We start from the raw sequence: 25958 nt of genomic DNA, 5'->3' as shown, positions 1-25958 counted from the left end.
CGCCTTGCACCCTACAGTGACCGGAGTGTGTAAGTGTGCTGGGGAGCAATGGCGCACAGCTGCGATGCTGTGCGCTACTTTAGTGAAGACAGAAGTCTTCATGCTGCCGATTTTTAAGTCTTCTTGCTTCTCCTGGACTTCAGTGCTTCTGGCTCTGTGAGGTGGACGGCGGCGCGGCTCCAGGAACCGCCTGTGTTCGATCCCTCTGGAGCTAATGGTGTCCAGTAGCCTAGAAGCGCAACCCGGCTGCAAGCAGGCAGGTTCGCTTCTCTCCCCTCAGTCCCTCGTAGCAGTGAGTCTGTTGCCAGCAGATCTCACTGAAAATAAAAAACCTAACAAATACTTTCTTTATCTAGGAGGCTCAGGAGACCCCCTAGAGTGCAACCAGCTCTGGCCGGGCACAGATTCTAACTGAGGTCTGGAGGAGGGGCATAGAGGGAGGATCCAGTGCACACCAGATGTAGTACTAAATCTTTCTTAAAGTGCCCAGTCTCCTGCAGAGCCAGTCTATTCCCCATGGTCCTTACGGAGTCCCCAGCATCCACTTAGGACGTTCGAGAAAAACAAAAAACACTATACAGGTTGAGTATCCCTTATCCAAAATGCTTGGGACCAGAGGTATTTTGCATATGGGATTTTTCTGTATTTTGGAATAATTGCATACCATAATGAGATATCATGGCGATGGGACCTAAATCTAAGCACAGAATGCATTTATGTTTCATATACACCTTATACACACAGCCTGAAGGTCATTTAATACAATATGTTTAATAACTTTGTGCATTAAACAAAGTTTGCGTACATTGAGCCATCAAAAAACAAAGGTTTCACTACCTCACTCTCACTCAAAAAAGTCCGTATTTCGGAATATTTGGATATGGGATACTCAACCTGTAATGATATTTCAATACAGTCAGATTAAACCGAGGTGAAACAGTATAATATCAGTGTATAAGACACACAGCTCCTCTACAGATCATATAGTGACAGTCACTTTGGTATATTGGATGAGACCCTAAATCCCACCTACCTGATCCTCCTGTGGGGTCCTGTGATACTCCTCTGTACAATCCTGGGAATACAGAGGACGGGGACATCTCTCTGGGGTATCTCTGTTACTGGGCCCATCTATAGGAGACACACAGTGACTGAGTACAGTGTATATATGTGATTATCAGATGATGTGTGTATATAGGGGCCCCCATACCTGCTCTCCCCTGTACAATACATGACAGTCTCCTCTTACCCAGTGATGTGAGGGGCCGGTGATTCTCCATCATCACGTCCTTGTACAGACCCCTGTGTTCCTCTATATACTCCCCCTCCTGCATGGAGACATAGACAGTGACATCCTGACACCTTATAGACACCTGAGACACACAGTGATACAGTCATCACCCAGACACATCCCCTGGTATTACTGTATACTGTCCCATTCCCAGCAGTCACCTCTCCAGTCATCACCCAGACACATCCCCTGGTGTTACTGTATAATGCCCCATTCCCAGCAGTCACCTCTCCAGTCATCACCCAGACACTTCCCCTGGTGTTACTGTATAATGTCCCATTCCCAGCAGTCACCTCTCCAGTCATCACCCAGACACATCCCCTGGTGTTACTGTATAATGTCCCATTCCCAGCAGTCACCTCTCCAGTCATCACCCAGACACATCCTCTGGTGTTACTGTATAATGTCCCATTCCCAGCAGTCACCTCTCCAGTCATCAACCAGACACATCCCCTGGTGTTACTGTATAATGTCCCATTCCCAGCAGTCACCTCTCCAGTCATCAGCCAGACACATCCCCTGGTGTTACTGTATAACGTCCCATTCCCAGCAGTCACCTCTCCAGTCATCACCCAGACACGTCCCCTGGTGTTACTGTATAATGTCCCATTCCCAGCAGTCACCTCTCCAGTCATCACCCAGACACGTCCCCTGGTGTTACTGTATAATGTCCCATTCCCAGCAATCACCTCTCCAGTCATTACTCAGACACATCCCCCGGTGTTACTGTATAATGTCCCATTCCCAGCAGTCACCTCTCCAGTCATCACCCAGACACATCCCCTGGTGATACTGTATAATGCCCCATTCCCAGCAGCCACCTCTCCAGTCATCACCCAGACACATCCCCTGGTGTTACTGTATAATGCCCCATTCCCAGCAGTCACCTCTCCAGTCATCACCCAGACACATCCCCTGGTGTTACTGTATAATGTCCCATTCCCAGCAGTCACCTCTCCAGTCCTCACCCAGACACATCCCCTGGTGTTACTGTATAATGTCCCATTCCCAGCAGTCACCTCTCCAGTCCTCACCCAGACATGTTCCCTGGTGTTACTGTATAATGTCCCATTCCCAGCAGTCACCTCTCCAGTCAGCAGCTGAATGATCTTTTTAGGGAGTTCCAGGATCTTCTGGTCAATGTGTCTCATGTGTCAGTGAGTGAGGTGGAGGCACCGTGTTGGGGCTCTGGGTCCTGCGCAATCTTCCTGACACACGGGGATGGCTGCTCGGTGTGTCACACTCACCGGATGTCTTCTTCACTACTGTGTAACCCTGCGAAATGGGGGAGACATCACTGTAAATACTCACAGATCCCCTCACCTCCCCAGTCATGTCCCTGTATTAATAATATAGATATGTGATGTCACTGTGCCACTCCCAGTTCCCCTCACGTCCCCAGTCATGTCCCTGTATTACTACTGTGCCAATAGACACACTCACCCCAACCCACACAGTGCACCTGTCCTGTAACGGGCACACTTACCTCTGCATTATGGTTACCTCCTTTCAATGTACCTACCAGACATACACACCAGGGATGTGCGATGAGGTACATTTATCAGGAGGCAATGGCTAGTACCAGAGCCAGATTTCCACACAATATATGAGCCCAAGGATTACACACAGGTGCAGCAGTATGCACACGTGGGCATTACACACAGGGGCAGCGGTATGCACACGTGGGCATTACACACAGGGGCAGCGGTATGCACACGTGGGCATTACACACAGGGGCAGCGGTATGCACACGTGGGCATTACACACAGGGGCAGCGGTATGCACACGTGGGCATTACACACAGGGGCAGCGGTATGCACACGTGGGCATTACACACAGGGGCAGCGGTATGCACACGTGGGCATTACACACAGGGGCAGTAGTATATACACGTGGGCATAAGACACAGGTGCAGAGGTATATACAAGTGGGCATTAGACACAGGTGCAGCGGTACATACACGTGGGCATTATACACAGGTGCAGCTGTACATACACGTGGGCATTATACACAGGTGCAGAGGTATATACACGTGGGCATTATACACAGGTGCAGAGGTATATACACGTGGGCATTATACACAGGTGCAGAGGTATATACACGTGGGCATTATACACAGGTGCAGAGGTATACACACGTGGGCATTATACACAGTTGCAGAGGTATACACCCGTGGGCATTATACACAGGTGCAGAGGTACACACCCGTGGGCATTAGACACAGGTGCAGAGGTATATACACGTGGGCATTAGACACAGGTGCAGAGGTATACACACGTGGGCTATATACACAGGTGCAGCAGTATACACACGTGGGCATTATACACAGGTGCAGAGGTATACACACGTGGGCATTATACACAGGTGCAGTAGTATATACACGTGGGCATTATACACAGGTGCAGTAGTATATACACGTGGGCATTATACACAGATGCAGAGGTATATACACGTGGGCATTATACACAGGTGCAGAGGTATATACACGTGGGCATTAGACACAGGTGCAGAGGTATACACACACGTGGGCATTATACACAGGTGCAGTAGTATATACACGTGGGCATTATACACAGGTGCACAGGTATATACACGTGGGCATTATACACAGGTGCAGAGGTATATACACGTGGGCATTATACACAGGTGCAGAGGTATACACACGTGGGCTATATACACAGGTGCAGCGGTATACACACGTGGGCATTATACACAGGTGCAGAGGTATACACACGTGGGCATTATACACAGGTGCAGTAGTATATACACGTGGGCATTATACACAGGTGCAGTAGTATATACACGTGGGCATTATACACAGATGCAGAGGTATATACACGTGGGCATTATACACAGGTGCAGAGGTATATACACGTGGGCATTAGACACAGGTGCAGAGGTATACACACACGTGGGCATTATACACAGGTGCAGTAGTATATACACGTGGGCATTATACACAGGTGCACAGGTATATACACGTGGGCATTATACACAGGTGCAGAGGTATATACACGTGGGCATTATACACAGGTGCAGAGGTATATACACGTGGGCATTATACACAGGTGCAGAGGTATATACACGTGGGCATTATACACAGGTGCAGAGGTATACACACGTGGGCATTATACACAGTTGCAGAGGTATACACCCGTGGGCATTATACACAGGTGCAGAGGTACACACCCGTGGGCATTAGACACAGGTGCAGAGGTATATACACGTGGGCATTAGACACAGGTGCAGAGGTATACACACGTGGGCTATATACACAGGTGCAGCGGTATACACACGTGGGCATTATACACAGGTGCAGAGGTATACACACGTGGGCATTATACACAGGTGCAGTAGTATATACACGTGGGCATTATACACAGGTGCAGTAGTATATACACGTGGGCATTATACACAGATGCAGAGGTATATACACGTGGGCATTATACACAGGTGCAGAGGTATATACACGTGGGCATTAGACACAGGTGCAGAGGTATACACACACGTGGGCATTATACACAGGTGCAGTAGTATATACACGTGGGCATTATACACAGGTGCACAGGTATATACACGTGGGCATTATACACAGGTGCAGAGGTATATACACGTGGGCATTATACACAGGTGCAGAGGTATATACACGTGGGCATTATACACAGGTGCAGAGGTATATACACGTGGGCATTAGACACAGGTGCAGAGGTATATACACGTGGGCATTATACACAGGTGCAAAGGTATACACCCGTGGGCATTATACACAGGTGCAGAGGTATACACACGTGGGCATTATACACAGGTGCAGAGGTATACACACGTGGGCTATATACACAGGTGCAGAGGTATACACACGTGGGCATTATACACAGGCGCAGAGGTATATACACGTGGGCATTATACACAGGTGCAGTGGTATACACACGTGGGCATTAGACACAGGTGCAGTAGTATATACACGTGGGCATTATACACAGGTGCAGTAGTATATACACGTGGGCATTATACACAGGTGCAGAGGTATACACACGTGGGCTATATACACAGGTGCAGAGGTATACACACGTGGGCATTATACACAGGTGCAGAGGTATATACACGTGGGCATTATACACATGTGCAGAGGTATACACCCGTGGGCATTATACACAGGTGCAGAGGTATACACACGTGGGCATTATACACAGGGGCAGAGGTATACACACGTGGGCATTAGACACAGGTGCAGAGGTATATACACGTGGGCATTATACACAGGTGCAGAGGTATACACACGTGGGCTATATACACAGGTGCAGCGGTATACACACGTGGGCATTATACACAGGTGCAGAGGTATACACACGTGGGCATTATACACAGGTGCAGTAGTATATACACGTGGGCATTATACACAGGTGCAGTAGTATATACACGTGGGCATTATACACAGATGCAGAGGTATATACACGTGGGCATTATACACAGGTGCAGAGGTATATACACGTGGGCATTAGACACAGGTGCAGAGGTATACACACGTGGGCATTATACACAGGTGCAGTAGTATATACACGTGGGCATTATACACAGGTGCAGTAGTATATACACGTGGGCATTATACACAGGTGCAGAGGTATATACACGTGGGCATTATACACAGGTGCAGAGGTATATACACGTGGGCATTATACACAGGTGCAGAGGTATATACACGTGGGCATTAGACACAGGTGCAGAGGTATACACACACGTGGGCATTATACACAGGTGCAGAGGTATACACACACGTGGGCATTATACACAGGTGCACAGGTATATACACGTGGGCATTATACACAGGTGTAGAGGTATATACACGTGGGCATTATACACAGGTGCAGAGGTATATACACGTGGGCATTATACACAGGTGCAGAGGTATATACACGTGGGCATTAGACACAGGTGCAGAGGTATACACACACGTGGGCATTATACACAGGTGCAGTAGTATATACACGTGGGCATTATACACAGGTGCAGTAGTATATACACGTGGGCATTATACACAGGTGCAGAGGTATACACACGTGGGCATTATACACAGGGGCAGAGGTATACACACGTGGGCATTAGACACAGGTGCAGAGGTATATACACGTGGGCATTATACACAGGTGCAGAGGTATACACACGTGGGCTATATACACAGGTGCAGCGGTATACACACGTGGGCATTATACACAGGTGCAGAGGTATACACACGTGGGCATTATACACAGGTGCAGTAGTATATACACGTGGGCATTATACACAGGTGCAGTAGTATATACACGTGGGCATTATACACAGATGCAGAGGTATATACACGTGGGCATTATACACAGGTGCAGAGGTATATACACGTGGGCATTAGACACAGGTGCAGAGGTATACACACGTGGGCATTATACACAGGTGCAGTAGTATATACACGTGGGCATTATACACAGGTGCAGTAGTATATACACGTGGGCATTATACACAGGTGCAGAGGTATATACACGTGGGCATTATACACAGGTGCAGAGGTATATACACGTGGGCATTATACACAGGTGCAGAGGTATATACACGTGGGCATTAGACACAGGTGCAGAGGTATACACACACGTGGGCATTATACACAGGTGCAGAGGTATACACACACGTGGGCATTATACACAGGTGCACAGGTATATACACGTGGGCATTATACACAGGTGTAGAGGTATATACACGTGGGCATTATACACAGGTGCAGAGGTATATACACGTGGGCATTATACACAGGTGCAGAGGTATATACACGTGGGCATTAGACACAGGTGCAGAGGTATACACACACGTGGGCATTATACACAGGTGCAGTAGTATATACACGTGGGCATTATACACAGGTGCAGAGGTATATACACGTGGGCATTATACACAGGTGCAGAGGTATACACACGTGGGCATTATACACAGGTGCAGTAGTATATACACGTGGGCATTATACACAGGTGCAGAGGTATATACACGTGGGCATTATACACAGGTGCAGAGGTATACACCCGTGGGCATTATACACAGGTGCAGAGGTATATACACGTGGGCATTATACACAGGTGCAGAGGTATACACACGTGGGCTATATACACAGGTGCAGAGGTATACACACGTGGGCATTATACACAGGTGCAGAGGTATACACCCGTGGGCATTAGACACAGTTGCAGAGGTATACACCCGTGGGCATTATACACAGGGGCAGAGGTATACACACGTGGGCATTATACACAGGGGCAGAGGTATACACACGTGGGCATTATACACAGGTGCAGAGGTATACACACGTGGGCATTATACACAGGTGCAGTAGTATATACACGTGGGCATTAGACACAGGTGCAGAGGTATATACACGTGGGCATTATACACAGGTGCAGAGGTATACACACACGTGGGCATTATACACAGGGGCAGAGGTATACACACGTGGGCATTATACACAGGGGCAGAGGTATACACACGTGGGCATTAGACACAGGTGCAGAGGTATATACACGTGGGCATTATACACAGGTGCAGAGGTATATAAATGTGGACACTATACACAGGTGCAGTAGTATATACACGTGGGCATTATACACAGGTGCAGAGGTATATACACGTGGGCATTAGACACAGGTGCAGAGGTATATACACGTGGGCATTATACACAGGTGCAAAGGTATACACCCGTGGGCATTATACACAGGTGCAGAGGTATATACACGTGGGCATTATACACAGGTGCAGAGGTATACACACGTGGGCTATATACACAGGTGCAGAGGTATACACACGTGGGCATTATACACAGGCGCAGAGGTATATACACGTGGGCATTATACACAGGTGCAGTGGTATACACACGTGGGCATTAGACACAGGTGCAGTAGTATATACACGTGGGCATTATACACAGGTGCAGTAGTATATACACGTGGGCATTATACACAGGTGCAGAGGTATACACACGTGGGCTATATACACAGGTGCAGAGGTATACACACGTGGGCATTATACACAGGTGCAGAGGTATATACACGTGGGCATTATACACATGTGCAGAGGTATACACCCGTGGGCATTATACACAGGTGCAGAGGTATACACACGTGGGCATTATACACAGGGGCAGAGGTATACACACGTGGGCATTAGACACAGGTGCAGAGGTATATACACGTGGGCATTATACACAGGTGCAGAGGTATACACACGTGGGCTATATACACAGGTGCAGCGGTATACACACGTGGGCATTATACACAGGTGCAGAGGTATACACACGTGGGCATTATACACAGGTGCAGTAGTATATACACGTGGGCATTATACACAGGTGCAGTAGTATATACACGTGGGCATTATACACAGATGCAGAGGTATATACACGTGGGCATTATACACAGGTGCAGAGGTATATACACGTGGGCATTAGACACAGGTGCAGAGGTATACACACGTGGGCATTATACACAGGTGCAGTAGTATATACACGTGGGCATTATACACAGGTGCAGTAGTATATACACGTGGGCATTATACACAGGTGCAGAGGTATATACACGTGGGCATTATACACAGGTGCAGAGGTATATACACGTGGGCATTATACACAGGTGCAGAGGTATATACACGTGGGCATTAGACACAGGTGCAGAGGTATACACACACGTGGGCATTATACACAGGTGCAGAGGTATACACACACGTGGGCATTATACACAGGTGCACAGGTATATACACGTGGGCATTATACACAGGTGTAGAGGTATATACACGTGGGCATTATACACAGGTGCAGAGGTATATACACGTGGGCATTATACACAGGTGCAGAGGTATATACACGTGGGCATTAGACACAGGTGCAGAGGTATACACACACGTGGGCATTATACACAGGTGCAGTAGTATATACACGTGGGCATTATACACAGGTGCAGAGGTATATACACGTGGGCATTATACACAGGTGCAGAGGTATACACACGTGGGCATTATACACAGGTGCAGTAGTATATACACGTGGGCATTATACACAGGTGCAGAGGTATATACACGTGGGCATTATACACAGGTGCAGAGGTATACACCCGTGGGCATTATACACAGGTGCAGAGGTATATACACGTGGGCATTATACACAGGTGCAGAGGTATACACACGTGGGCTATATACACAGGTGCAGAGGTATACACACGTGGGCATTATACACAGGTGCAGAGGTATATACACGTGGGCATTATACACAGGTGCAGTGGTATACACACGTGGGCATTAGACACAGGTGCAGAGGTATATACACGTGGGCATTAGACACAGGTGCAGTAGTATATACACGTGGGCATTATACACAGGTGCAGTAGTATATACACGTGGGCATTATACACAGGTGCAGAGGTATACACACGTGGGCTATATACACAGGTGCAGAGGTATACACACGTGGGCATTATACACAGGTGCAGAGGTATATACACGTGGGCATTATACACAGGTGCAGAGGTATACACCCGTGGGCATTATACACAGGTGCAGAGGTATACACACGTGGGCATTATACACAGGGGCAGAGGTATACACACGTGGGCATTAGACACAGGTGCAGAGGTATATACACGTGGGCATTATACACAGGTGCAGAGGTATACACACGTGGGCATTATACACAGGTGCAGTAGTATATACACGTGGACACTATACACAGGTGCAGAGGTATACACACGTGGACACTATACACAGGTGCAGAGGTATACACACGTGGGCATTAGACACAGGTGCAGAGGTATACACACGCGGGCATTATACACAGGTGCAGAGGTATATACACGTGGGCATTATACACAGGTGCAGTAGTATATACACGTGGGCATTATACACAGGTGCAGTGGTATATACACGTGGGCATTATACACAGGTGCAGAGGTATATACACGTGGACACTATACACAGGTGCAGAGGTATATACACGTGGGCATTAGACACAGGTGCAGAGGTATACACACGCGGGCATTATACACAGGTGCAGAGGTATATACACGTGGGCATTATACACAGGTGCAGTAGTATATACACGTGGGCATTATACACAGGTGCAGAGGTATATACACGTGGGCATTAGACACAGGTGCAGAGGTATACACACACGTGGGCATTATACACAGGTGCAGTAGTATATACACGTGGGCATTATACACAGGTGCACAGGTATATACACGTGGGCATTATACACAGGTGCAGAGGTATATACACGTGGGCATTAGACACAGGTGCAGAGGTATACACACACGTGGGCATTATACACAGGTGCAGAGGTATACACACACGTGGGCATTATACACAGGTGCAGCGGTATACACACGTGGGCATTATACACAGGTGCAGAGGTATACACCCGTGGGCATTAGACACAGTTGCAGAGGTATACACCCGTGGGCATTATACACAGGGGCAGAGGTATACACACGTGGGCATTATACACAGGGGCAGAGGTATACACACGTGGGCATTATACACAGGTGCAGAGGTATACACACGTGGGCATTATACACAGGTGCAGTAGTATATACACGTGGGCATTAGACACAGGTGCAGAGGTATATACACGTGGGCATTATACACAGGTGCAGAGGTATACACACACGTGGGCATTATACACAGGGGCAGAGGTATACACACGTGGGCATTATACACAGGGGCAGAGGTATACACACGTGGGCATTAGACACAGGTGCAGAGGTATATACACGTGGGCATTATACACAGGTGCAGAGGTATATAAATGTGGACACTATACACAGGTGCAGTAGTATATACACGTGGGCATTATACACAGGTGCAGAGGTATATACACGTGGGCATTAGACACAGGTGCAGAGGTATACACACGTGGGCATTATACACAGGTGCAGTAGTATATACACGTGGGCATTAGACACAGGTGCAGAGGTATGCACACGTGGGCATTATACACAGGTGCAGAGGTATACACACACGTGGGCATTATACACAGGGGCAGAGGTATACACACGTGGGCATTATACACAGGGGCAGAGGTATACACACGTGGGCATTAGACACAGGTGCAGAGGTATATACACGTGGGCATTATACACAGGTGCAGAGGTATATAAATGTGGACACTATACACAGGTGCAGTAGTATATACACGTGGGCATTATACACAGGTGCAGAGGTATATACACGTGGGCATTAGACACAGGTGCAGAGGTATATACACGTGGGCATTAGACACAGGTGCAGAGGTATATACACGTGGGCATTAGACACAGGTGCAGAGGTATATACACGTGGGCATTAGACACAGGTGCAGAGGTATATACACGTGGGCATTAGACACAGGTGCAGAGGTATATACACGTGGGCATTAGACACAGGTGCAGAGGTATACACACGTGAGCATTATACACAGGTGCAGAGGTATACACACGTGGGCATTATACACAGGTGCAGAGGTATACACACGTGGGCATTAGACACAGGTGCAGAGGTATACACACACGTGGGCATTAGACACAGGTGCAGAGGTATACACACACGTGGGCATTATACACAGGTGCAGAGGTATGCACACGTGGGCATTATACACAGGTGCAGAGGTATGCACACGTGGGCATTATACACAGGTGCAGAGGTATACACACGTGGGCATTATACACAGGTGCAGAGGTATACACACGTGGGCATTATACACAGGTGCAGAGGTATATACACGTGGGCTATATACACAGGTGCAGAGCTATACACACACGTGGGCATTATACACAGGTGCAGAGGTATATACACGTGGGCATTATACACAGGTGCAGTGGTATATACACGTGGGCATTATACACAGGTGCAGAGGTATACACACGTGGGCATTATACACAGGTGCAGAGGTATATACACGTGGGCATTAGACACAGGTGCAGAGGTATACACACGTGAGCATTATACACAGGTGCAGAGGTATACACACGTGGGCATTATACACAGGTGCAGAGGTATATACACGTGGGCATTAGACACAGGTGCAGAGGTACATACACGTGGGCATTATACACAGGTGCAGTAGTATATACACAGGTGCAGAGGTATACACACGTGGGCATTATACACAGGTGCAGAGGTATATACACGTGGGCATTATACACAGGTGCAGAGGTATATACACGTGGGCATTATACACAGGTGCAGAGGTATATACACGTGGGCATTAGACACAGGTGCAGAGGTACATACACGTGGGCATTATACACAGGTGCAGTAGTATATACACAGGTGCAGAGGTATACACACGTGGGCATTATACACAGGTGCAGAGGTATATACACGTGGGCATTATACACAGGTGCAGAGGTATATACACGTGGGCATTATACACAGGTGCAGAGGTATATACACGTGGGCATTATACACAGGTGCAGAGGTATACACACGTGGGCTATATACACAGGTGCAGAGGTATACACACACGTGGGCATTATACACAGGTGCAGTAGTATATACACGTGGGCATTAGACACAGGTGCAGAGGTATACACACGTGGGCATTATACACAGGTCCAGAGGTATACACACGTGGGCATTAGACACAGGTGCAGAGGTATACACACGTGGGCATTATACACAGGTGCAGAGGTATACACACGTGGGCATTATACACAGGTGCAGAGGTATACACACGTGGGCATTATACACAGGTGCAGAGGTATACACACGTGGGCATTATACACAGGTGCACAGGTATACACACGTGGGCATTATACACAGGTGCACAGGTATATACACGTGGGCATTATACACAGGTGCAGAGGTATATACACGTGGGCATTAGACACAGGTGCAGAGGTACATACACGTGGGCATTATACACCGGTGCAGTAGTATATACACGTGGGCATTAGACACAGGTGCAGAGGTACATACACGTGGGCATTATACACAGGTGCAGTAGTATATACACAGGTGCAGAGGTATACACACGTGGGCATTATACACAGGTGCAGAGGTATATACACGTGGGCATTATACACAGGTGCAGAGGTATATACACGTGGGCATTATACACAGGTGCAGAGGTATATACACGTGGGCATTATACACAGGTGCAGAGGTATACACACGTGGGCTATATACACAGGTGCAGAGGTATACACACACGTGGGCATTATACACAGGTGCAGTAGTATATACACGTGGGCATTAGACACAGGTGCAGAGGTATACACACGTGGGCATTATACACAGGTCCAGAGGTATACACACGTGGGCATTAGACACAGGTGCAGAGGTATACACACGTGGGCATTATACACAGGTGCAGAGGTATACACACGTGGGCATTATACACAGGTGCAGAGGTATACACACGTGGGCATTATACACAGGTGCAGAGGTATACACACGTGGGCATTATACACAGGTGCAGAGGTATACACACGTGGGCATTATACACAGGTGCAGAGGTATACACACGTGGGCATTATACACAGGTGCACAGGTATACACACGTGGGCATTATACACAGGTGCACAGGTATATACACGTGGGCATTATACACAGGTGCAGAGGTATATACACGTGGGCATTAGACACAGGTGCAGAGGTATACACACGTGGGCATTATACACAGGTGCAGTGGTATATACATGTGGACACTATACATAGGTGCAGAGGTATATACACGTGGGCATTATACACAGGTGCAGCAGTATATACACATTTGGGCATTATATACAGGTGCAGCTGTATATACATGTGGACATTATACACAGGTGCAGTGGTATATACACGTGGGCACTATACACAGGTGCAGCGGTATATACACGTGGGCATTATACACAGGTGCAGCGGTATATACACGTGGGCACTATACACAGGTGCAGAGGTATATACACGTGGGCATTATATACAGGTGCAGCGGTATATACACGTGGGCACTATACACAGGTGCAGCGGTATATACATGTGGGCATTATACACAGGTGCAGAGGTATACACACGTGGGCATTATACACAGGTGCAGTGGTATACACACGTGGGCATTACACACAGGTGCAGTGGTATATACACGTGAGCATTATACACAGGTGCAGAGGTATACACACGTGGGCACTATACACAGGTGCAGCGGTATATACACGTGGGCATTATACACAGGTGCAGCGGTGTATTATACACGTGGGCACTATACACAGGTGCAGAGGTATATACACGTGGGCATTATATACAGGTGCAGCGGTATATACACGTGGGCACTATACACAGGTGCAGCGGTATATACATGTGGGCATTATACACAGGTGCAGCAGTATATACACATGTGGACATTATACACAGGAGGAGGGGTATAAATTTGGTGAGTGCGGGTAAGGTAGGTGGAGATGGGGGGGGGGGGCACTGCCTCACCTACCATAGAATTTTTACTTCAGACTTTTGACTACAGAAATGATTAGAATAATACAAATATGATATTTATATGTTCTTTGTATTTTTTATATACTGGATACAGTCAAAACTGTGGCGTATATGTTAGTATGACAGGAAAAGCTCCGTCTCCCCGCACGTCACTGATACACAGGTACATCCAACCCCGTGTGTGCGGAGCGTTCTACCCTCACTTCTGCTGTGCACACTTCTCCCACCACAACCTAACTGTGATGTGTGCGCATCCTACCCTCACTGATGTGCCTACTGGTCACCTACCCCGCACCCATGTAGCCACCTGACACGCACCCCTCCCCCATGCAGCCACCGGTCACACATCCCACCCTCACTGATGTGCCTACTGGTCACCTACCCCGCACCCATGTAGCCACCTGACACGCACCCCTCCCCATGCAGCCACCGGTCACGCATCTCACCCTCACTGATGTGCCTACTGACACCTACCCTGCACCCATGTAGCCACCTGACACGCACCCCTCCCCCATGCAGCCACCGGTCACACCCCCCTCCCCCATGCAGCCACCGGTCACACATCCCACCCTCACTGATGTGCCTACTGGTCACACACCCCACCCCCATGCAGCTACAATCACACATCCCACCCTCACTATGCTGTGCCTGCTGGTTATACCCCAATGCAGCCACCGGTCACGCAACCTCACCCCCATGCAGCCACAGGTCACGCAACCTCACCCCCATGCAGCCACAGGTCACGCAACCTCACCCCCATGCAGCCACCGGTCACGCAACTCCTCCCCCATGCAGCTGCCGGTCACGCCGACAGGTGACGGCCAGGGGAGGGGGCGACAGGTGACGGCCAGGGGGGACGGACGACGACAGGTGACAGCTGGGGGGGGGGGGGGGGGACGACGACGACGACAGGTGACGGTCGGGGTGGGGGGGGGGGGGGCGCCAGGTGACACGGCAGGTGATGAAAAGGGGGTGGCAGGAGAGGAAGATGTGTCAGGGTACAGCCAGGCAGATGCAGGAGAGGCAGGTGATGAGTAGGGGGCTGCAGGTGAGGCAGCAGGGTGCAAGCAGGAGAGCCAGGTGACGGACATGTGGGTGGCAGGAGATGCAGGTGGTGGAGGATGATGGGCAGGGGGTGGTAGAAGAGGCAATGGAGGAAAGGTACAGGCAGAGGGGCACAGGTAAGACAGGCGGTGGCAGGTGAAAGACAGCGGGTGGTAGTAGAGGCAGGTTACAGGCAGGAAAGTGGCAGGTGATGGGCAGGGGGGTGGTAGGAGAGGCAGGTGGTGGCAGGTGATGGGCAGGGGGTGGTAGGAGAGGCAGGTGGTGGCAGGTGACAGACAGGGGGTGGTAGGAGAGGCAGGTGATGGGCAGGGGGTGGTAGGAGAGGCAGGTGGTGGCAGGTGACAGACAGGGGGTGGTAGGAGAGGCAGGGGGCAGCAGGAGTGTCAGGCAACTGGCAAGCGGCTGCAGACGACTGGCAGGGTACAGGACAGGGTGGTATGTGGTGGCAAGAGAGGTGGGTGATAGACGGGGTGGCAGGGGTGTGGTAGAGGCAGGTGGTGGCAGGTGACAGACAGGGGGTGGTAGTAGAGGCAGGTTACAGGCAGGAAAGTGGCAGGTGATGGGCAGGGCGGTGGTAGGAGAGGCAGGTCGTGGCAGGTGACCGACAGGGTGGTAGGAGAGGCAGGAGTGCCAGGCGACTGGCAGGGTACAGGAAGAGGGCGGTAGGGTTCAGGACAGGTTGGTAGGGTATAGACTGAGGACAGCAGGTGACAGACGGGGTGGCAGGAGCGGTGGGTGACAGGCAGTGGGTGGCAGGGTACAGGCAGTGGGTGGAAGGAGAGTGGGTGACAGGCAGCGGGTGGCAGGGTAGAGGCAAGGTGTGGCAGGAGAGGTGGGTGACATACAGGGAGTGGCAGATGACATGCAACGGATGGCATGAGAGGTGGGTGACATGCAGGGGGTTGCAGGAGAGGCAGGTGACATACAGGGAGTGGCAGATGACAGGCAGTGGATGGCATGAGAAGTGGGTGACAGACAGGGGGTGGTAAGGTACAGGACGGGGTGGTAGGGTATAGACTGGGGGCAGCAAGAGAGGCAGGTGGCAGACGGGGTGGCAGGGTACAGGCAGGGGTTGGCAGGAGCAGTGGGTGACAGGCAGTGGGTGGCAGGAAAGGTGAGTGACAGGCAGCGAGTGGCAGGGGGAGGCAGATGACATGCAGGGGGTGGCATGAGAGGTGGGTGACAGGCAGGGGCTGGCAGGGGTGGCAGCAGAGGGGAGTGACATACAGGGAGTAACAGATGACAGGCAGGGGATGGCATGAGAGGTGGGTGACAGGCAGGGGGTGGCAGGAGAGGCGGGTGACAGACGGGATGGTAAGGTACAGGCAGTCGGTAGCAGGTGACAAGCAGGGGGCAGCAGGTGAGAGGGCATTAGGAGAATGTGAGGGGCAGCAGGTGAGGGGGCATTAGGAGAATGTGAGGGGCAGCAGGTGAGGGGGCATTAGGAGAATGCAGGGGCAGCAGCTGAGTGGGCATTAGGAGAATGTGAGGGGCAGCAGCTGAGGGGGCATTAGGAGAATGCAGGGGCAGCAGCTGAGGGGGCATTAGGAGAATGCAGGGGCAGCAGCTGAGGGGGCATTAGGAGAATGCAGGGGCAGCAGCTGAGGGGGCATTAGGAGAATGCAGGGGCAGCAGCTGAGGGGGCATTAGGAAAGGATGGGGCAGGATAGGGGGTATTAGGAGAGGATGGGGCAGGAGAGGGGGTATTAGGAGAGGATGGGGGCAGGAGAGGGGGTATTAGGAGAGGATGGGGGCAGGAGAGGGGGTATTAGGAGAGGTTGGGGGCAGGAGAGGGGGTATTAGGAGAGGTTGGGGGCAGGAGAGGGGGTATTAGGAGAGGTTGGGGGCAGGAGAGGGGGTATTAGGAGAGGTTGGGGGCAGGAGAGGGGGTATTAGGAGAGGTTGGGGGCAGGAGAGCAGTGATCGCGCTGAGCCCAAAAAAAAGTGGGTCCCAGGGACCCCTAACTTTTAAAAATTGGGGTCCTACCGGTTCTTTTCTGGGTCCCATCGGAATTAAGTTTTTTATTCATATTAATCTTATTTGGACACTACAGAAGTGTTGCAAGGTGGGGGAATGGGGTGACAGTGCTGCTGGGGTGTGTAGCATGCAGGACACTCTGCCCCAGAGCTTTAACTAGATATTTTGGTGCCCTTTGGCAGAAAGTGAATTGGAGTTCCACCTCCCAGATCCGAAACAACCGGTGGTGCGCGCCGCAGGCGCGCCGCAAAAATTTAGGGGCATGGTTTCATGGAGAAGGGGCGTGACCACATAATAGTGCCAATTCACATTACACCACACTGTAGTGCCGCTTATACACATTGCATCAGGTAGAACCTCCTATATACACTGCGCCAGGTAGAGCACGTTATACACACTGCAGCAGGCAGAGCACGCCGTTATACACACTGTGCCAGGTAGAGCACGCCGTTACACACACTGCGCCAGGTAGAGCACGCCGTTACACACACTGCGCCAGGTAGAGCACGCAGTTACACACACTGCGCCAGGTAGAGCACGCCATTATACACATTGCGCCAGGTAGAGCACGCCATTATACACATTGCGCCAGGTAGAGCACACCATTATACACATTGCGCCAGGTAGAGCACGCCATTATACACATTGCGCCAGGTAGAGCACGCCATTATACACATTGCGCCAGGTAGAGCACGCCATTATACACATTGCGCCAGGTAGAGCACGCCATTATACACATTGCGCCAGGTAGAGCACACCATTATAAACATTGCGCCAGGTAGAGCACGCCATTATACACATTGCGCCAGGTAGAGCAGGCTGTAATACACATTGCGCCAGGTAGAGCACGTTATACACACTGTGCCAGGTAGAGCACGCCGTTACACACACTGCGCCAGGTAGAGCACGCCGTTACACACACTGCGCCAGGTAGAGCACGCCGTTACACACACTGCGCCAGGTAGAGCACGCCGTTACACACACTGCGCCAGGTAGAGCACGCCGTTACACACACTGCGCCAGGTAGAGCACGCCATTATACACATTGCGCCAGGTAGAGCACGCCATTATACACATTGCGCCAGGTAGAGCACACCATTATACACATTGCGCCAGGTAGAGCACACCATTATAAACATTGCGCCAGGTAGAGCACGCCATTATACACATTGCGCCAGGTAGAGCAGGCTGTAATACACATTGCGCCAGGTAGAGCACGCCGTTATACACATTGCGCCAGGTAGAGCACGCCGTTATACACACTGCGCCAGGTAGAGCACGCCGTTATACACACTGCGCCAGGTAGAGCACGTACCTTCCGCACCACCAGGGCCCTGTGCTGTCACCGCTGCTTCCGTCAGGCAAAAGAAGTGAGAAGAAGTTTGAGGGGGGGGGGTGTACCCAATGCGGTCACCTCGGGAACTGGCTCTCCTGTCACAGGCCCGCTAGCTGAGCGTCCGTAGGGATGCTGGGGACACCTGATGGTAATGGTGCAGCCCGCTCTTCTCCCCAGCAGCGGTATGGGGGCAGAGCACGGCAGGGGCTGGAGGTGAGGTTCCTGGCCGGTCACCGCTGCTCTCCCTCACACAGATCGCGGGAGAGCACACCGGAGGCAGCCGAGAGGGAGGCAGATATCGGGTTGGGAGGGAGCTGCAGTTCACGGTGTTGGCGAGTCACCGCCCGCCCGCAGCACACGCCTTCTCTCTCGGCCTGGCTCCCGTGTGAAGCCGCTGCAGCCAACTACTTGTAAATTGAAGGGGACGGCGCTTCCTGCCTGTACAGAGCGGAGCCTTACCACAGGCAGTGTGGCGGTGCCCCCTCCCCCCCCTCCTGGTCACTGCACGTGACCAAGAGGGGGCACCGCCAGACTGCCAGTGGTAAGGCTCCACCTCCGCTCTGTACGGGCAAGAAGCGCCGTCCCCTTCAATTTACAAGTAGTTGACTGCAGCGGAGCGCATCCCCGGGGACCCTCCCATTTTTGAAAAACGCCTTCAGATCCGGGTAAAATATGCGCTATAGCGCGTATTTGCGAACACTGCACGTAACCAGGGGAGACACGTCAGCGTACAGTACACGTAACCAGGGACACGCACACACAGTGTGCAGTACACGTAACCAGTGGGGCACATAGCGTATAGTACACGTAACCGGGGAGACACGTAGCGTACAGTACATGTAACCAGGGGGGAGACACAGTGTGCAGTACACGTAACCAGTGGGGCACATAGCGTACAGTACACGTAACAAGGGACACGCACACACAGTGTGCAGTACACGTAACCAGTGGGGCACATAGCGTACAGTACACGTAACCGGGGAGACACGTAGCGTACAGTACACGTAACCGGGGAGACACGTAGCGTACAGTACACGTAACAAGGGACACGCACACACAGTGTGCAGTACACGTAACCAGTGGGGCACATAGCGTACAGTACACGTAACCGGGGAGACACGTAGCGTACAGTACATGTAACCAGGGAGGGATGACTTAGCGTTCAGTACAGGTAACCTGGGGGGGGGGGGGCGCGGACGGGGGGGCGGACGGGCAGACACAGCCTACAGTAAACGTAACCAGGGGACACACGTCGTACAGTATGCGTGACCTCGCCTGGCTCCCGTGTGAAGCCGCTGCAGCCAACTACTTGTAAATTGAAGGGGACGGCGCTTCCTGCCTGTACAGAGCGGAGCCTTACCACAGGCAGTGCGGCGGTGCCCCCTCCCCCTCCTGGTCACTGCACGTGACCAAGAGGGGGCACCGCCAGACTGCCAGTGGTAAGGCTCCACCTCCGCTCTGTACGGGCAAGAAGCGCCGTCCCCTTCAATTTACAAGTAGTTGGCTGCAGCGGAGCGCGTCCCCGGGGACCCTCCCATATTTGAAAAGTGAGTCCCCGCCATCAGATCCGGGTAAAATACGCGCTATAGCGCGTATTTGCGAACACTGGAGAGAGGGTATTAGGAGAGGTTGGGGGCAGGAGAGAGGGTATTAGGAGAGGTTGGGGGCAGGAGAGAGGGTATTAGGAGAGGTGGGGGCAGGAGAGGGGGTATTAGGAGAGGATGGGGCAGGAGAGGAGGTATTAGGAGAGGTTGGGGCAGGAGAGGGGGTATTGGGGGCAGGAGAGGGGATATTAGGAGAGGATGGGGCAGGAGAGGGGGTATTAGGAGAGGATGGGGCAGGAGAGGGGGTATTAGGAGAGGTTGGGGGCAGAAGAGGGGGTATTAGGAGAGGTTGGGGGCAGAAGAGGGGGTATTAGGAGAGGTTGGGGGCAGAAGAGGGGGTATTAGGAGAGGTTGGGGGCAGAAGAGGGGGTATTAGGAGAGGTTGGGGGCAGGAGAGGGGGTATTAGGAGAGGATGGGGGCAGGAGAGGGGGTATTAGGAGAGGATGGGGGCAGGAGAGGGGGTATTAGGAGAGGATGGGGGCAGGAGAGGGGGTATTAGGAGAGGATGGGGGCAGGAGAGGGGGTATTAGGAGAGGATGGGGGCAGGAGAGGGGGTATTAGGAGAGGTTGGGGCAGGATAGGGGGTATTAGGAGAGGATGGGGGCAGGAGAGGGGGTATTAGGAGAGGATGGGGCAGGAGAGGGGGTATTGGGGGCAGGAGAGGGGGTATTAGGAGAGGATGGGGCAGGAGAGGGGGTATTAGGAGAGGTTGGGGGCAGGAGAGGGGGTATTAGGAGAGGTGGGGGCAGGAGAGGGGGTATTAGGAGAGGATGGGGGCAGGAGAGGGGGTATTAGGAGAGGATGGGGGCAGGAGAGGGGGTATTAGGAGAGGATGGGGGCAGGAGAGGGGGTATTAGGAGAGGATGGGGGCAGGAGAGGGGGTATTAGGAGAGGATGGGGGCAGGAGAGGGGGTATTAGGAGAGGTTGGGGCAGGAGAGGGGGTATTAGGAGAGGTTGGGGCAGGAGGGGGTATTAGGAGAGGATGGGGGCAGGAGAGGGGGTATTAGGAGAGGATGGGGCAGGAGAGGGGGTATTGGGGGCAGGAGAGGGGGTATTAGGAGAGGATGGGGGCAGGAGAGGGGGTATTAGGAGAGGTTGGGGGCAGGAGAGGGGGTATTAGGAGAGGTTGGGGGCAGGAGAGGGGGTATTAGGAGAGGTGGGGGCAGGAGAGGGGGTATTAGGAGAGGATGGGGCAGGAGAGGGGGTATTAGGAGAGGATGGGGGCAGGAGAGGGGGTATTAGGAGAGGTTGGGGCAGGAGAGGGGGTATTAGGAGAGGATGGGGGCAGGAGAGGGGGTATTAGGAGAGGATGGGGCAGGAGAGGGGGTATTGGGGGCAGGAGAGGGGGTATTAGGAGAGGATGGGGCAGGAGAGGGGGTATTAGGAGAGGTTGGGGGCAGGAGAGGGGGTATTAGGAGAGGTGGGGGCAGGAGAGGGGGTATTAGGAGAGGATGGGGGCAGGAGAGGGGGTATTAGGAGAGGATGGGGGCAGGAGAGGGGGTATTAGGAGAGGATGGGGGCAGGAGAGGGGGTATTAGGAGAGGTTGGGGCAGGAGAGGGGGTATTAGGAGAGGTTGGGGCAGGAGAGGGGGTATTAGGAGAGGATGGGGGCAGGAGAGGGGGTATTAGGAGAGGATGGGGCAGGAGAGGGGGTATTGGGGGCAGGAGAGGGGGTATTAGGAGAGGATGGGGCAGGAGAGGGGGTATTAGGAGAGGTTGGGGGCAGGAGAGGGGGTATTAGGAGAGGTGGGGGCAGGAGAGGGGGTATTAGGAGAGGATGGGGGCAGGAGAGGGGGTATTAGGAGAGGATGGGGGCAGGAGAGGGGGTATTAGGAGAGGATGGGGGCAGGAGAGGGGGTATTAGGAGAGGTTGGGGCAGGAGAGGGGGTATTAGGAGAGGTTGGGGCAGGAGAGGGGGTATTAGGAGAGGATGGGGGCAGGAGAGGGGGTATTAGGAGAGGATGGGGCAGGAGAGGGGGTATTGGGGGCAGGAGAGGGGGTATTAGGAGAGGATGGGGGCAGGAGAGGGGGTATTAGGAGAGGTTGGGGGCAGGAGAGGGGGTATTAGGAGAGGTTGGGGGCAGGAGAGGGGGTATTAGGAGAGGTGGGGGCAGGAGAGGGGGTATTAGGAGAGGATGGGGGCAGGAGAGGGGGTATTAGGAGAGGTTGGGGCAGGAGAGGGGGTATTAGGAGAGGTGGGGGCAGGAGACAGGTGGGATGAGGGAACATTACCTGGAGGATGAGGCGGAAGCAGCAGCACACACCGTCACCCTGGCCTGGACGGAGGAATGTGTACCGGAAGTGGGCGGGACAGAATTTTCGTGGGATCGTCAGCATAACGCATGGGACCACGGTAACTCGGCAACCAGGAGCAGCCCCGCCTACTCACTGCTCATAGGCCGAAGCTTCCAGTCACAGTTAAACACAGCCCCGCCCTTACTCCCTCTTCTTATAGGTCGCAATACTCCGTCGCTCATTTACCTCTAGCCCCTCCCACTCCCTGCCCATTGGACGCAGCGGCTCGTCACACAAGAACCGCACCCTGCCCGTCCACTCTCCTGTCCATTGGCCGCGGCCACTCTCATCATGGAACGCACAATCCGGAAGGTGGAACGCACAGGCAGGAAGTAGGGCATGATTGACAAAGGCTGCTTACTGGTTACTGGCCTCTTCCCTCCTTCACCCCGCCTACAGCCCCGCCCTCTGTATTTACAATTGCCATACATGTCCTCAATGCAGGATGCCGGCGGCCATTTTCTTGTAGACCAGTCCGGCAGCAGCAATAAATTCCCTGGCCGTGTAGTGACGTCAGGAGCGGCGGCCATTTTCCCCTGGTCTGAGCTCCGCCTTCCTTCTATCATTCCCACAAGGCAGCAGGAGCAGAGAGCAGCCATTGCTGTGTCTGGCAGCAGGTAATGATATTATTATTATTATTCTATAGGCTGAGCAGCTCTGGTGTCAGGTTCTGTACTACAGGGGAAGCAGCCTCTGGTGCCTTGTTATAGTGCAGCTGGAGCAGCCTCTGGTGCTGCATTATCCCTGTACAGGTGGCAGACACTCTAGTGTCCTATTACCGTAATACAGGTGGTGCAGACCCCGCCGTTACCGTAATACAGGTGGCGCAGACTCCGCCGTTACCGTAATACAGGTGGCGCAGACCCCGCTGTTACCGTAACGCAGGTGGTGCAGAAACCGCCGTTACCGCAATACCCCCTGCCGTTACCGTTATACAAGTGGTTCAGACTCCACCGTTACCATGATACAGGGGGTGCAGACCCCGCCATTACCGTAATAAATGTGGCGCAAAACCCGCCATTACCGTAATGTAGGTGGAGCAGGCCCCGCCGTTACCGTGATACAGGTGGTGCAGTCCCCGCCGTTACCGTAATACAGGTGATGTAGACCCCGCCATTACGGTAATACAGATGGCGCAGACCTCGCCGTTGCCGTAATGCAGGGGATGCACACCCCACCGTTACCGTAATACAGGGGGAGCAGACCCCGCTGTTACCGCAATACCCCCTGCCGTTACCGTAATACAGGTGGCGCAGACTCTACCGTTACCATAATACAGGGGGCGCAGACCCCGCCATTACCGTAATACAGGTGGAGCAGGCCCCGCCGTTACCGTGATACAGGTGGTGCAGTCCCCGTCGTTACCGTGATACAGGTGGCGCAGACTCTACCGTTATACAGGTGGTGCAGTCTCCGCCGTTACCGTAATACAGGTGGCGCAGACCTCGCCATTACCGTAATACAGGGGGTGCACACCCCACCGTTACCATAATACAGGGGGAGCAGACCCCGCCATTACCGTAATACAGGTGGCGCACATTCCGCCGTTACCGTGATACAGGTGGTGCAGACCCCACCGTTACTGTAATTCTATGGGACATTACAGGTGTTGTGTCCTGTGGCATTGTACTATACAGGTGGAGCGGCATATGTTGTATTAATATTCAGTAGAGCTGTATATATATATATATATATATATATATACAGGGGAGCGGCAGGTGTTGTCCTACTCAACAGGGGGAGCGACCTAGGGCATCCTCCTATACAGGGGTAGTGGATTATGACTTCCTACTATACAGAGGCAGCAGCCGGTGTTTCCTTTTTATACAGGGGAAGTGGCCTGTGGTGTCTTGTTACTATTATTATATAGGGTGAACGACATGTATTGTCTTTCTATACAGGAGGAGTGGCCTATGTTGTCATAATACAGGGGCATCATCCTGTACTGTCATAGTATACAGGGGGAGTGGCCTGTGTTGTCATAATAAACAAGCAGAGGGGCCTTTGGTGTCTTGTTACTATTATTATATAGGGTGATCGGAATGTATTTTCTTTCTATACAGAAGGAGTGGCCTGTGTTGTCATAATATACAGGGGTAGCTTCCTGTGCTGTCATAGTATACAGGGGGAGCAGCCTGTGTTGTCATAATATACAGGGGTAGCTTTCTGCAGAGGCGGAACTCCGGGAGGCAGCGTAGTCGGCTGCCGCCGGGCTCCTGACCTGAAGAGGGCGCCTCGCAGTGGCGCCACTGACTTTACACAGATTGACATGCGGACGAGCGTCCGCATGTCAATCTGCGGTCTCCCTCCCTGCTGTGTTGGAGGGACACGGAGCGCATAGAGCGTCTCTCCTGTGTCCCTCCCTGGCTCTCTCCCCCGGCGGTCTAATACATGAAGTGCCGTTCGTGAGCTCTGATTGGCTCACGAACCGGCACTTCCTGTATTAGACCGGCCGGGGGAGAGAGCCAGGGAGGGACACAGGAGAGACGCTCTATGCGCTCCGTGTCCCTCCAACATGGGGGGGGGGAGCAGGCACTGGGGGCATATACCTGGCACTGGGGGGCATATACCTGGCAGTGGGGGGAGACCTGGCACTGGGGGGCATATACATGGCACTGTGGGGGAAGACCTGGCACTGGGGGGCATATACCTGGCACTGGGGGGGGGAGACCTAGCACTGGGGGGCATATACCTGGCACTGGGGGCATATACCTGGCACTGGGGGGCATGTACCTGGCACTGGGGGGCATATACCTGGCACTGGGGGGCATATACCTGGCACTGGGGGGCATATACCTGGCACTGGGGGGCATATACCTGGCACTGGGGGGGAAGACCTGGCACTGGGGGGGGAGCATATGTGGCACTGGGGAGGGGGGTATATTTGGCACTGGAGGCATATACCTGGCACTGTGGGGGAAGATCTGGCACTGGGGGCATATACCTG

The 25958-nt window shown here is 52.4% G+C and overlaps 1 protein-coding gene and 1 long non-coding RNA gene across 2 annotated transcripts in view; one reads left to right on the top strand and one right to left on the bottom strand.

The window, feature by feature from the left end:
• Positions 1–25958, top strand: part of LOC134984543 (oocyte zinc finger protein XlCOF6-like) — a 142963-nt gene that overhangs the window by 69039 nt on the left and 47966 nt on the right. The gene's annotated exons all lie outside the window — the stretch shown is intronic.
• On the bottom strand, positions 1036–23221 carry LOC134984536 (uncharacterized). Its single transcript, XR_010191758.1, has 4 exons — positions 22949–23221; positions 2377–2566; positions 1250–1328; positions 1036–1131 (listed from the first exon to the last, which is right to left on the bottom strand). It is a non-coding gene; the product is annotated as an uncharacterized LOC134984536 (long non-coding RNA).

Source organism: Pseudophryne corroboree, assembly GCF_028390025.1.
Source record: "Pseudophryne corroboree isolate aPseCor3 chromosome 3 unlocalized genomic scaffold, aPseCor3.hap2 SUPER_3_unloc_60, whole genome shotgun sequence".
NCBI classification, from domain to species: Eukaryota; Metazoa; Chordata; class Amphibia; order Anura; family Myobatrachidae; genus Pseudophryne; species Pseudophryne corroboree.
This window is presented reverse-complemented; position numbering and strand designations above follow the sequence as displayed.